This window comes from Lonchura striata, chromosome 6, assembly GCF_046129695.1.
Source record: "Lonchura striata isolate bLonStr1 chromosome 6, bLonStr1.mat, whole genome shotgun sequence".
Lineage (NCBI taxonomy): Eukaryota > Metazoa > Chordata > Aves > Passeriformes > Estrildidae > Lonchura > Lonchura striata.
Genome location: NC_134608.1, coordinates 19,544,012 through 19,559,533, shown reverse-complemented (window position 1 = coordinate 19,559,533; position 15,522 = coordinate 19,544,012). Strand labels below are relative to the sequence as shown.

Genomic DNA, 15,522 nt, shown 5'->3' with positions numbered 1-15,522 from the left:
GCTGATGTTTCTTGCTAGAGAGTCTCAGAAAAGGTCAACACAGATTTGAAAAACAAAAAATTATAAACTTAATTAGAGTAGGGTGAGTTGCTTCTGACTTCACTTGTAAGCAGTCTCTGCTTAAGTCTTTGGCATCCTCCTTTATTAAAAAAGAAAAGGGGAAAGAATCATAATCTTACCTGTAGTTCAAAACTAACTTTCAGAATTCAGCTTTGGACAACAACTGAGATATCTTATTCCCCAGGAGTAGATACTGCCTTTTATTAAATTGATTAAGAAAGAAAAATTATTTAATTTAGTTTTTATGTGTTCTTCTAACTGTTCTCACTGCTCATTATGTTGGATGACTGATGATTTCATCATATGCTGTGGTTTTTTTTTCCTAAGGCAAGCAGTTCTTTTCAACTCTGACTTGTTATTATTGCTTATGTATACAGAAGGTTTAGTTACTAGGTTATTATTTATTTGCCATAGGAAATGTTGAGGACTTTGCAGGATTTCTTATTCTCTTCTCATTGAATATATGCATTTAATTCTGAACCTTTGATACCACAAAAGTATTAACATATTCTTGCAGTAACTATTTGCTAATTATAGCATTAATTTATGTCTGTGTAGTGTTGTATCAAAAAATGTTAAGTCTGTGACGTATTTCACCTATAGGGAAATTCATCCTCAGTATGTACAGGATCATAGAATCACAGAATGGGTTGTGTTGGAAGGCACCTTAAGGAACATCTGTTTTCAATCCCCCTGCTCTGGGACAGAGACACCTTCCTCTAGACTGGGTTGCTCAAAGCCCCATTCAACCTCTCCTTGAACACTACCAGGGATGGGACAACCACAGCTTCTCTGAGCTACTTGTTCCAGTGCCTCACCACCCTTACAGGAAATAATTTCTTCCATATATCTAATCTAAATCTACTCTCCTTCAGTTTGAAGCCATTCCCTCTTGTCCTGTCATGACAGGCTCTTGTAAAAAGTTTCTCTCCATCTTTCTTGTAGGCTCCATTCAGGTATTGGAAGGCCACAATTACATCCCTGGAGACTTACCTTTTCCAATTCTCTCAGCCTTTCGTCATAGCAGAGATAGTCCAAGCTTCTGATCAACTTGGTGGCCCTCCTCTGGACTTGCTCCAACAGGTGCTCATCCTTCTTATGCTGAGGACCCCAGAGCTGGATGCAGCACTCCAGGTGGGATCTCACCAGAAGGGAGAGAGAGGAAGAATCACTGCCTCCTGATCAGGCTACTTTTGCAGGCCAAGTTTGGCTTTGATGCTGAGCTTTGGCTTTCTGAGCTGTGAGTGCTCATTGCTGAGTCATGTTCAGCCTCTCATCTGCCAATACCCCCAAATCCTTCTCAACAGGGCTGCTCCAGTCTATTCGTCCTCAGCATGTTTTGATGCCAGGTGTATCTGATCCAGATGCAGCACCTTGCACTTGGTTTTTTTAAACTTCATGAGATTCCCATGGGCTGACATCTCAAGCTTGTCCAGGTGTCTCTGGATGGCATCCTGTCCTTTAGGTGTGTCACCATACCACTCAGCTTGGTGTCATCTGCAAAGCTGCTGAGGGTGCACTTAATTCCTTAATCTATGTCATTCATGAAAATATTAAATAACACTGACAATACAAACCCCTGAGGGACACCACTTGTCACTGATGACCATTGGGAGTCTGAGCTGTTTAGCCACTGATGCGATCACCCAACCAAAATCTTACCCATCAGTCCACAGGGATCTACAGCTAAAACTGATCCTGTTACCCAAGGTTCTTTTTATAATCATTGTAGGGACATTTCAAAATTAACATAGCTGCCAGAAGGGTTTTTTTTTTTAAATGCACATTGCTGAAGTACTAGAGTATTTCATGCTGTCAAAGAGCCAGTGCTTGATTCTGGGAGCTGCTTGTAAGAGAATTGTGTTGTACATTTGATGGGATGGTGATAGAGGATGATTCGGACATTCCATCATTCTCCTTGTGCCTCCATCTGTGGGAATTTGGGCTGGAAACCCTAGAGTACTGAGAGTAGGAGAGGAAAAATAATTCAGCATTTGGAAGTTCAGCATCAAAGCTCATAAGAAATACATCCAGTGATCACCATTATAGTGGATACAAGCTAATATACCATCTGTATGCAGAAATTTGGTGCTCTACAACATTGCTTGTTCATTCAAACAGAGATAATGAGATTGTTTAATGATGATATTCAAGCCACAGAAACATTAATCTGCAGGGCACAAAAAAGGAAACTAAACCCGAAAAACACATCCCCTCTCATCACTTAAGGGAGAACAAATTATTTTTCTCAATCATGACAAAATGAGTATTTGCAGCACTAATACACCTATTAAATATATCACAAAGTCTATTGACCACCATCTTATGAACAGTTTAAAATTCATATTTTTATTGGAAGATGTCAAACTCTTTGTTTTATAGAATACTAAATAATCTAACTTGCATGGGCCACCCATAAAACAGGTTTTGATCATATTACATTACTTAAAAGGATCATAGTTTAATTGGTCAATTTCTAGAGAGAATTGAGCTTCTCAGATGACATTCACCATGGCTGTGAATTCATTATAAATACCTGGAGAGACACAATTTGAAATTTGAAGTATCTATTTGAGGCTTAAACACATCAATTACTTAAAAGGTCTAATTCTTTTTTTCAGCATGGTGTCTAAAACATTCAGAAACCCCATTTTTTTTAATCACATTTAATTAAAATTCATAAAGAAAATACTTAGAAATAAGTTGGCCTAAGTAAATGCAAATGTATGTGGATTTTTATTTGAACACCTTTAAATAATAAAGACTTAGCAAAAAATTAAAATGCAATTTGATTTGAACCAGCTGATCTTTCATTCAGACCTTGGGAAGATCATTCCCTGAGCTGTTCTCATCTTTTAGTTGCAAGTCATTACTTCTTTTTCCTTTTAAAATATCAATTCAGGAAACTCATGTAAATTTCTCACAATTGCTTGGCGATCAAAAAAAATCAGTCAGATATAACAAGCAGCAGTTCTGCCATACACATTCCAGAACCGGGAAATCCCGAACAATCCTTTTGACTGTGAGTTGATTAACAGCATGCTATGTGTAGAGAACTTGCCGTGTCATGGAAGCAGTGATTAATGAGCCTACACTGCATGGCTGCCATGTGCCTGTACAATATGCCTGACAGCTGGGGAAGTATCAGGTATGTCTTTGTGCACGTGTGACTCCCTGGTACATCACATACCTGAAAGATTTGGTGTGTTTTGAAGACTGGTTTTATGGCACAGGCACAGGCCAGCTGTGATACATGTGTATGGTATGTCTGGGGCTTTCAGGCATCACAAACTTGCTGCACATGAGTAACTCTGTACAATCATCTTCATTTTTAGGAAATCCCAGACAGCCCTCATTCCTCCTCAGAAGGACTGTCTGTAAGGAAGTTAATGTTGACACTGTCTGTGTTTGACTCATCCAGAACAGTGCTGACAAAAACATCCATTTCAAATTGGTCATTTGTTAAAAGATTTCAGCATCTGGCTGGCACATATCACTGTCATACATCAGTTAGAAACCAACAGTGCCATCTTCACTGTCCTGTCTTCTCATTTTACTCTTCAAAGGATTTCTGAAATTTAAGAGGAGCTTTTTTTTTTCCCCTTTTAAATTTGTGCTAAAAATAATTTCCCTAACACTGATGTCTCTTGAAATTTCCTTTAAGTCAAGAATGATGGCTAAGATAAAGGTTACTTATTGTTAATGTCAATAACTGTTAATGTCAATAACTAATCAGTCTTGAATAGATATTTGTATATTTTTTTTTCTCAGTAATAAGTGAGGAAATAATTTAGAAACTCTACAGCTTTAATAGCATTCATAATAAGAAAGACAATTTAATTACCTTTGAACCATTTAGGTACTGACCAGTGCTGAATACAGATGGACAATCACTGCCCTGGTCCTGCTGGCCACACTATTGTTGATATGAGCCAGGATACCATTGGCCTTCTTGGCCACCAGGGCACACCCTGGCTCAGGTTCAGCTGGCTGTTGGCCAGCACCCCCAGGCCCCTTTCCACCTGGGCACTGTCCAGCCACTCGGTGCCCATCCTGTAGCCCTGCAGGGGGTTGTTGTGGCCAAAGTGAAGAAATGGCACCTGGTCATATTAAACCCCATAGTGTTGGATTCAGCCCACCTATCCAGTCTGTCTGGGTCCCTCTACAGACCTGAGAGGAGTTTTATACTAATGGGTTTATAGTATAATTAGGAAGTCATTTGGTTAAAGAAATAATCAATTCAGAAATGTAGAACTGGAAAAAGTAGTTTTAATTGTTTGTGTGTTATGTAAGCTTTCAAATTTCTTTAATGTGCTGTCTACTTTGCATTTTAGTTTGATATGTTCTGTAACACTTTCATAATTGCTAATACTTTTTACTTACCTTTCATATTCTTCACCTTCAGTTTGATATGTAGGTGTCTCATTTCCTGTTCTCTTGTCTTCTGTGGAATTTCTACTTCTGGAAGAGATATCATTGACCAACTGAAAATAAAGCAATTTTCTATAAAAAATTATATTCCCCAAAAACTATTTCCAAAGTGTGTTCTCCATCAAGTGCATGAAACTATAGAATGTCCATTTACTTTCTTAGCAGGCAGGGAAAGTAAATGATAAAGTTTGAGGTGTGACAATGGACTTTCCCCCTACGGCTTTGGGAATCATTGGCCTAAAAACTGGCATTTCTGTGTTTCCACAGAACACAGCATTTACAGAAAGGGTAGTCAGATTAAAACCAGACAGTTCTTTGGGCAGATTTGTGTTAGTCCCCAGGCTGTACTGTAATTCAGGAGTAAATTAAATTGGATTCGTTTTGAATTTGTCTTGACATGCCATGATGATCAAGAAAAGGCAGTGAAGCATGGGGTGGTCAATCATACTTCAAATGAAAAGAGACTATACATTTGATATATCCATTTCTATATCCAGTATATATCCAATATATCAATTTCTTAAATGCTTTTAATCTCTCATGGTTACAACCAAGACAGGAACCAGGTATTTTTTCTTTAAGCTGAACACTAAAAATTATAGCCTACAGCTTCAGAGCAGCAGGATAGATTCAGCCAAAAATTATTCTCCTTTCTTTTTTTTCCTATATTCAATAGCAAAGCAATTCTCTTTGAGCAATTAAACTGAATATTCAACAGAGAAACTGAAATAGAATAATCACTGAATAATTTGACTAGGAATCGTGCCATAAGAGGAGCAGCTATTGTGACATCACGGGAACTAAATGTCCTGGAAAATTCATTTTTCTTTTATTCTGGAACATTTCCTTGGGTCTACTGAGTTTATGAGTGCCCTCCTTTCTGTTTGAACTTAATTTAAAATGGAGGTGCTCAGTATCTCTCATGTGGTGCTTTGTTTTGTGTAGTGTCAAAGCTCTGAATGGAAAGAATGTTCTTGCATTGTGTAGTGGAAGTTTTTATAAAATAAATTTGGAAGTCTTTAAAAACTTTAAACTTTAAAAGGTTTTTAAAAATACTTAGTTTTGGAGGTCTGGAGCCTGGTGAAAGGGACAGTCTACATTCAGTTAATTATGGCTAAAAATTACATATATGGTCCTGAAGAATGGCAAATAACTCTAAGAAAACCAACTGATGTAAGACATTACATTCATTTCATTCTATGCAAATTTTTTCCAACACTTTGGTCCTGGTTTACCTGTGAGAAGCTGGACATATATTTGAGACCATAGATACCTTTTCTTAAGCTAGTCTGTACATATCTTCGCTATTTGCTGATAATAGCTTTTGGTCTAATTACCCGATTGCTTACCTGAAGGTTGTTTTTGCTTTGCATGCTCTTGATTGTACTGGGCATTTTCTGTGCACTACATTTAAATATTACAGTAAAAAATATCTTGTGAGTTTTTGAAAATAAGTATAAAATTACTTCAGTGATATTTTAGCCTGAACTGGACTCTTCCTCACTGTTATGGCACAGCCAATAGGTGTCAAAGTAGAATTAACATTCTACAAAATATAAGCGTTTTAGCTGTCTTTACTAAACTAAAAAATGGAATTAAATATTACTGGCAAGTAGTTTGGAGAACACAAGATTAGAATGGCATGAAATTAAAAGGAGGTAGATGTGGTTCCCCTAGGGTGGAAAATAACAAATTTAAGATGTGATGATTGAGCAAGATGAAACTCTACCTGAAATGTATTTCTGTAATTCAGAGATTACCATTATTTCTTAGCTAGATAGCTGTGAACTTTGCATGGAGATATTTAAAACACTTTTTAATGTTTTGTTTACATGTAAGTTTTTCCAAGTGGCTTATGTAGATACTTTACTCAAGTTGTTGGGATTTGGTAAAGGTACAGGTATTCAAAATAAAGATCATTGTCATCCCTCAGAAAACGCAGTTCAGATAATATATTCTACTACAACATAATCCTTCACCTTTTAAATAAGATTGTGCTTTCACTATTTTTTTTCTTCAGTATAAATGAATTGGTTCCTAATGCCTTTCACAGATTTTAGCAAAAGGAGCAGCCACATCTTTTAAGAACTATGTCTTTTGAAATGTCACATATCAAAGGTTAAAAATATTGCTCTGTAGTAGAAGATTAGAAGAAAAAGAAATCCAACAAAACAACCAGAAAAAGACTGAAACAAACCACAATGCTGAAGAACACACTCTCAGATGCTGAAGCACAAATGATGAAATGACAACCTCAAAAAGAAAGCATTTTTTCAATAAAGTACATTCTTAGTATACTTCTCATTATCTGGACATTCAAAGTGAGTCAGGATGAGATGCCTCTTTCTCATGCAAGTAATGTGACAAACATGAAATATTATCCATCACTATACAGCATTTTCTCATGTATTATCTAATCTCCAGTGGTTTTAGTGGAGAAGTAATTGCTATAGTTAGTGTGAGTCTTTTGTGTAGCTCCCTGACAGGACAACACTATTGAATCCCCCATTCCACTGATTACTATCGGATTTGTATTTAAAATATATTCACTGTCTTAATTTTCAATAGGACATTTGAAGGTTGTGGTGAACTGCTTAATTGCTTAGTATTTTAGTTTCTTACCTGGTGAAGTTGAGATGAACCTGAATATGACATTCTAGAATAAATTCTATATTTACAAACCTTCATATCAATGGTAAAATTTTAAACATACATACCCTTCACAGGAAGAAGAAATATCAATCAGACTAGATTGAAGTCTTTATAAGATAAAGATTTTTCCATGTGGTGTCAAGATAATACAGCTTTCAAAGAAGGAAGTAACTCATAGTTCATATATTTTATGCTGAGCCTGAGAAGATCAGAGGCACTAACTCATTCTATCCGAGACAATAACAATTATGAGTTCACCTAACTTTAACATCAGGTATTTATTTCTAGAAACACTCAATTGTATATATTTTAGGCTCAATACTAATTTATGACATAACTAAATTACTTAGTCACTGAGTCAGCTCTTCTCGGTTTTTGGACTACCCTGTTTTTTTGATGTAAAAGAATCCTAATGCCAAAACACCCAATGACAACTATGTGGCTTTGATATCTTTATATGGTCCTGTCTTTTTTTTACATGGCAGAAGACATTATAGAAAGAACATGTTGTGTCAGGGAGGACTCACCTTTTTTGCTGTTTTGCATAATTAGAATAAAAGTGGAAGAGCAAGAGAAAGACAATGAAAGTTGAAACATTCTCATGAACTTCTGCTAGGTTAGTTGGCCACAATGCTTATGCTTTGTGTGGATCACTATAATGCAATGCTCATGCCACTGGTCAATATAGTGAGTCCTTGATTTTAGAGGGTTGTGCTTCTAGCGACAAGCAACAACAACTTCAAAAGTTTGTGGCCTTTAAACCAAACCACATATATTTACATATGTTTTCCTTTCCAAAGTCCCTAATGTAGCTGGATGGAAAAGACACAAAAGTCTTCCCAAACCACAATGTTATATATATATATAGTATATTAATAGTTTTAAAAAATAATTGTTATTTTAAAGTCTAAAATATCATGTCTTTTTTTAAATAGACAAGTAGAATACCTTACTGTTGATATTCAACTATTACTTTACACTTTGTACCATTTCAGGATTTGTAAATTAAAAATTACAGAAACAAAATGAAGGCAATTAAAATTAATCTTACTTTTGCAAAATTCTTTTAATAATGGAAAATAAGGAAAATTGATTTTGTTTTATTTGAAAAACTAGTAGATGAGTTTCAGATGAGTCAGCATTAAATCAAAAACTTCACAGACAAGAGGCATAGATTCATTTAAATTGAAAAAACCTCTGAAACCACTGAATCCAACTCTTAACTCTGCAATGTCATGTCCTCCAACTAGCCATGTCCCTAAGTGCCACATCTACACATCTTTTAAATCCCTCCAGAAATGATGACTCAATCACTTCCTTGGGCAGCCTGTACTAGTGCATCTTGTTCCTGCACCATTTCTGTTCAGAAATTTTTCCTAATATCCAATTTAAATCTCTCCTGGCACAACCTCTTTTCATATCTTGTTACTTGGGAGAAGAGACCAACCTCCACCTCACTGCAACGCGGTAGCTGCAGAGAGAGGTAAGGTTTCCCCCGATCTTCTTTTTCTCCAGTCTAAATACTCCCAGCTTGCTCAGCTTCTCCTCATAAGACTTGTGCTCCAGGCCCTTCATACCTTCATGGTCCTTCTCTGGACACAGTCAAGCACCTCAATGTCCTTTTTTGGTGGTGAAGATCCCAGAACTGAACATGGGATTCTAGGTGTGTGTGGCCTCAGCAGTGTCAAGTACAGGGGGACAATCACTGCCCTGGTCCTGCTGGCTGCACTGTTACTGATACAGGTCAGGTCTATGTTCAATCACTGTAGACCAGCACACCCAGGTCCTTTCTTGCTGGGCAGCTTTCCAGCCACTCTTCCTGTAGCACTGCTGTGACCAAAGAGAAGCACTTGGCACTTGGCCTTGTTGAACCTCACACTTTGTCCTCAGTCTCTTCAGATCCAGCCTCTACAGATCCGTCTGCAGAGTCTTCCTGCCCTCCAGCAGATCAACACTCCTGCTCAACTTGCTGTCATCAGGAAAATGATTGAGGGTAAACCTGACCTCTTTCTTCAGATGATCAATAAAGAGATTAAACAGTACTGATCCCTGGGAAACAGTACTTGTGACAGGGCATCAGCTAGAAGTAATTCCATTTACCACCACTCTTTGGGCTCAGCATTTCAGTCGGTTTTTGACGCAGTGAAGAGTGCACCTGTCCAAGCCATGAGCAGCCAGTTTCTCCAGGAGAATGATGTGGGAAGCAGTGTTAAAGGCTTTGCTAACATTCAGGTAGACAGCATACATAGCTTTTCTCCAATACAAAAACTGGGTCAAAGTCCAATGGCTTCAGAGTTTATATTTACTTGAGCTTTTTTCCTTCAAAATTTCCTTTATAAAAACATGCACATTCTGAATGTACAATTTAGAGTACATTTTCCTCTTGGAAACTGGATATTTTTCTTTATTAGAATAAGACTGTAGAAAAAGTAGAGACCAGAATCTATCAGACCAGCAATTTCCATATTTTCACCAATTTATTTTTCAAATTAGTGTTTAATATCAAATCCCTAGCTTCATAGTGGAAGAAATCAGAGAACATCAAATGTACCAGATAGGATGGCAGAATTCAATGAACTCAAGTATGTACCTGCTTGGGAAGCCTGTCTCACTGCCAGAAGTACAGCAGAATAAAGCAAGTCATGCCCCATCCCTGTCAGTGGTCAAGGCCAGGTTGGATGAGGCTTTCAACAACCTGGTGTGCTGAAAGGTGTTCCTGCCCATAGTGGGGAGATGTTGGAACCAGATGATCTTTAAGGCCCCTTCCAATGCAAACCATTCTATGATTCTATGATTTTATGATACTGCTAGCAAAAAAATCAATGTGAATACTGACTGTTGGAAACAAAGTGTTAAAACCATGAGATTCAGCAAGGAGGGAATAAACTTGCTCAAAGTCACCTTGCAGGTGAGACTGTGCAAGCTACATTTTTTATGCCTTGCGTTGTTCATCCTCTGCCTGTTTTGAGAAGTAGAACTCCTGTGGAGAGATAACACATGTTCACAGACATGCTCAAAGCCTTTTGTTACAGTGAGGCTGGCAGTGAGCCCCTGGATCCCCCTCCCTTGCTAGGATGAGCTGAGCCACATGGAACCTAGGTCCCCGTGTGTCTCTGCCACCTGATGTTGTTAGTGAGGTAATGAAATAAACCCATTGTTTGCATTTCAGCTGGGGTTCGATGGTTGCCCTTGGTTACCTGTATGTGCTAATCCACACACTGAGCAAAAATATTTTCATTAATAGCAATTCTGATATTTAGCATTCACAGCAGGAGGTTACCTAAGATAGTTCTAAATACTAATATATTTCTGAAACTCCCAGGTACCTCGAAAAGGTTTAGAATAAAAAATCCTGGGCAAAATGGAAAAAAGTAGGAAAATAAAAGAAAATTCCTGTTGCATTTTGAAATTTTTCTCTACTTCATCTGATTTTGTAACCTGAATACTGTGAAATGAAAAGTTGAAAAGGTTCGGAGACAATTTAGCAGTCCAAAAAAGGATGAAAATAAATTAATAATTCCTTTCAAATCACTGTTTGGGACCTAACTCTGCACTTTCACCTTCAGGAGTGTATGGCTCAGTAAGACTGTTTAATAATGAACAAGATTTATTATGATTACCTGATAGTTGCATTCACCCCATGGTACAAAACCTGAATACTGAAATAGCTCTGGTCAAACTCTTTTGGTTTTGTCATCTTACAAAAAAATCTTTCAGAGGTGAGGGAGAGGAGAAGGTAGGAATATTTGTTGCAGAGATAATTGTCTCATATCTAATTCCTAAATTTTTTAGTGGGTATCTTTTATTTTTTGTCATTAACGGAAGCCCAAATATAGTATAAATACTGGAACACAACCATGCAAAATTATGGTCAGAATAATGAATAAAAATCCATATATATGAAATTTTAAGCCTTGTGGTCCATATCTCAAAAATTATTTTATTTGAACTGTGAAGTGGACCAAAGACATGTCCCCTGAAATATCCCACCACCAGCAAATCTCATTTGCCTGGTTGGTTGGCCTGTGTATCACTCCTACTCATGAGTGTCTTAGTTTATAGGAATAGGAAAGAAGTTATTTTATTCTCTATTACCCAAGAGTACTTCAGCCAAACGTGCAAGTAGGCAGGTGGGCCGAGATGTTCAATCCCAATCCATTTCTTCTATTTATATGGTTTATTAAGCAGCTGAAAGGTCTGGAATCTCATTTAATTGTAAAATCCATTCCTCTGCATGAACAATTCACTATAAATTAAATACAGCCTTCAGACCATTCCCCTTGTTCCCTAAAATTAACTCTTTCTATTTAAAGAGCAACAACTGGCATTATGCACAAGGAGTCACAATGAATGAATCCTTGAGTTGTGTTTCTCATAAATGATAGACAATGCTGGCACTGTACCATTAAAATCATAAATATACAAAATTTACAAAGATTGAGAACCTTTCAGAAGAAGCTAGATTAAATTCTTAAGACATCATTGTCTATCTCTCAAGCTCTGCTTGAAGACAAAACAATGCAGATCTTCTCTATTTTGATTTGCAGCCTGTGACACAAGTGAACAAAGAGAAGGCAACAAAATTTCATCTAACTGTGTCAAGAACATGTGGCTAGAGAAGCCTCTGACTGATGATGGGTAAAAAGAAGGCTAATCAGTGAACATAAGAGGGTTTAAAAAATACATAAAGCAAAGAGCAAACAATGTGAAGATATGTAATACTGTTTTATCACTTACCATAATATTTCATTTTCATCAGTTAATACCCTATGCTAAAGTACATATGTAAAACTTGTCAAAACCTATGAGGGGCATGATGATCTTCTATGCATGACAGATTTCCTACTTAGGCCTTTTCTTATGCTAGATAAACCCATTTTATGGTTAAGAACTACTAAAGGAAAGAACTTGCTATTTGTTGCTCCTCACCCAACCCAAGATGAACAGTGTCTGGAACATACATATCTCTGCTTCTCACTTCTTTCCTGTATTTCCATACTGTACCTTCTTATAGTTATAAAAATCAGATAATTGTAGTTGTGAGATAAAAATAAAAAATTAAGAAATTGGAGTATAAAATTGTGCTAAAAGAGAAAATAAAAGAAAGGACCAATCAAGATAATTGCTCAGTATTCTTGTCTTTATTATGCTGATTAATTGAAATAAGGGTAATTTGTTAAGCACTCTTGTGATGTTTATTATCCTGTTTTGACCAATGTCCTGTTTTTTTTTGCAATTCAAGCTGGGGCAAAAATAACACAGTAACTATCCAAAATATCAAAAAAACAATTTTAGGCTGGCTCTTCCTTAAAATTTTGCTGTTAAGATTTCCAATGACATCACATAATTAGCTAATAAGGGTCTCAAGGACACAACCTCTTCTTTTCCAGGAGGAAAGCATGTTTGAAACTACTTGTGCTATGCATATACATAAATTTTGCCTCTACTCTTTTCAAAATCATCTCCTGTCAAAAAGAGTCAAAACTGGTAAAAAGCATGAGAAATGAAATAAACAACTCTTATCTAGTTCTGCTTAGCGGGATGTGATTTACCTCAGTCACAATTTTTTAATTTACCCAGAAATGTTAGTTAATAAGGATGAATAAATTACGGATGATAGGAAAAGATTTATGTAATAAATGAGCTGGGGACATAATGGTGCTGTAAATAATGGACTCTATTTATACGTAATTGACTTGAGCCTCAAAGATCCTGGCTCCCTAATTCATCCAAGATTAATGAGAGACATTAATAACCACTCAGATTGCAAAACTCTTGAAAGAGTGACAGGGACAAGATAAAAATATCTTTTCAAGATTTTTACAAAAAAAATTATCCCCAGGTGCAAGTTAGTCACACTGTCATTTATAAAGCTGATGTATTTGTTTTCAGATTTGCTTTCTGAATTTTTATGAATTGAAACATGCTGAAGTAATTCTCCAATGTTAAAAAAAACATTACAAATAGAGAAAAAATTAATTCTATAACAACAAGATTGATTCTTTATTTTTCAACTCATTTTGCAAATACAAGATTCTGTCTACAAATTACTTCCTCTAAAGTTTTCATTAGTCTTTAGAAAACATTTTTGGGATATAAAAATGCATTTTGTGTTTTTAATTAAAAATTGTGAATAGTTTTTTTACAATAAAATTTGTCTCAATTTTAGATTTGGACCAGTTTTATCTTTTTCTGGTCTGAAGCAGTGAGAGGAAATCACAAAGCAGTCTCTGTTGCATGGAATAGGGAATAACTCATCACCTGTTTCAGAAGCTGAAGATTTCTGAAATACTTCTGGGATAAGACAGATACAAATATTTATGTTTGTGTTCACAATTGAGTTTAGCTTAATTAAACATGTAGCTGAGATTTATGACTGAAGTAGCTTACAATGGGAGATGTTTTTGGGCAATAGATCACATTTCAGTGAAGTAGAAATCAAACACAAGGCTTTTTAAATTTTTTTTTTTTTTTTTTTTTGTATTTTCATCCTAGTCTTTCATACTTGGAATGCTTGCTGGTTTCCTTTCAGAACAGATTCTAACTTTGTTTCTCTGATTGTCTTGTTATTCCTACTGTTTCTTGGTGGACTTTTATGGAATTTCTGTCAGAATTCCTTATAGATGCATAACCTCACCTCACTAAGATACCACGTCAAGTTTTATTGCATTCACCCTTGTAGGTAAACTGATCTGGACACACAAATCAGATTTACAGGAGGTACACAATGACACACTGGAACATGGTTTGGGTAACTTGGTCAAACTTTTGTCTTGTTTTGCTTTTCATTGGTCTCCATTAATTACAGCTGATACACAATTGGATTAACAATTTTCATTTGTTTAAAGGCAAAGCCAGGAATATTACATGAATGTGTGTTTGTCCCATATAAATTTATAAGATTTTGCTGATTAATTTGATTATTTTGTGTCAACATTTTCAATTTCATGGTGTAGTATGTGCCCTTAAGCTATTTGAAAGAGCAGCCTCCCTTTCCCCTGGACTTATTTCATGTGCCACTGACTGCAGGTCAAATTTGCAAAGCCTGCACCTGTACAAAATTATTATGCTTGTTGAATTAATCACATCTGCATTAATTTCTGCTAATGAGTTACCAAATAATGGCATACATTTTGTGGCCATGCAGCTCCTTGATGTTAATGACATTCAACTGTACATTTACTTACTGAAATTCAAGCATGGCATGAGAACACGTGTGAGAACATATTTATCTCTTCTTTTTTTTTTAAATGGGATATTACAATATGCTTAGAACATGAATGGTATTTTTATAATCCACTTACAAACACTAATTAATAATACTGGTTGAATTAATTTTTTAAAAGGGCATAGCTTTAACACATATTATAGGAGGGAGAAATACTGGAAAGATAAACCTGGATATGGCTTTTCCTACTCTCCTTTTTGTTCAAAACTAAGAGAAAATTTATTCATTATTGGTATAACTTTGTAGCAGCCTACAGAAATCCTGAGGACTAAGCACTAACTTGCCACATGCTTGCAGCTTAGGGTTTGCAGGTTTTTATTTCCCACTTGATATGAAATAAATGGCTGCTGGAATGCCATGAGACCTACATCCACCTGTGACTGATCAGACCATTATGGTTCACCAATGGGCTGGAAAACTGACACTGGGCAGTGGTGACTTGGACTCACAACCGGTCACAGTGAAATTTGAGCCAGGTGACCTAAAAGTCTCTGTGTTTTTCTGAGTCACTGTATTAGAATTCCAAGTGTGGTTTTACAGATTTATTGAAATAATGCTGGCATTCCTTACCTATATGATAGGATGCCCTGTGCACACAATTCATTCCAGAGCTAAAGCTATCAGAAAAAATTACTGAGGTTTTTACTTGCTTTGTTTCTTACTCGAGTCTATGTAAATTATAACATGATAGATACATGATGTAAGCTTATCAAAGACACTGTTGCACATTTTACCCCAAAAGCAGGCAGAACATATTTTCCATGCTAAATTTAATCTTATAATGTTGCATTCTAAGTGAAAACAATTGACTGTGCATAAGTGCATTAAGCAAATGCACTATGGTGAACCAATTATTACATTTAATCAAGTTTGAGGGAGATCTGGGATTCTCTCACATCTAAATCAGTGAATTCCTTCTTTTTGCAGCCAAATGGACAAAAATATGGAAAAAGAAGAAGGAAGCTGCACACTATATGACCAAAGACACTGAATTGGAAAAGATCACATTTTTATCTTGACATGCACAAAGAGTTCAATAAAGGTCCACAGAAGGTGTCAGTTTCTTTACTTTCTGTTTTCTAGTGTTCTTTCATCCTTATGAAATCTTTTGCCTTCCACTCTCAAGAACTTAAATTACAGCTATTTTTAAT

The 15,522-nt window shown here is 36.2% G+C and overlaps 1 long non-coding RNA gene across 1 annotated transcript in view; it reads left to right on the top strand.

Moving 5' to 3' along the window:
* The window catches only part of LOC144246386 (uncharacterized), a 108,362-nt gene extending 93,046 nt beyond the window's left edge, over positions 1-15,316 (top strand). The window contains exons 2-3 of the long non-coding RNA XR_013340098.1: positions 14,669-14,847; positions 15,299-15,316. This is a non-coding gene — a long non-coding RNA (uncharacterized LOC144246386). The remainder of the gene's footprint in view (positions 1-14,668; positions 14,848-15,298) is intronic.
* Positions 15,317-15,522: the final 206 nt, after the last annotated feature.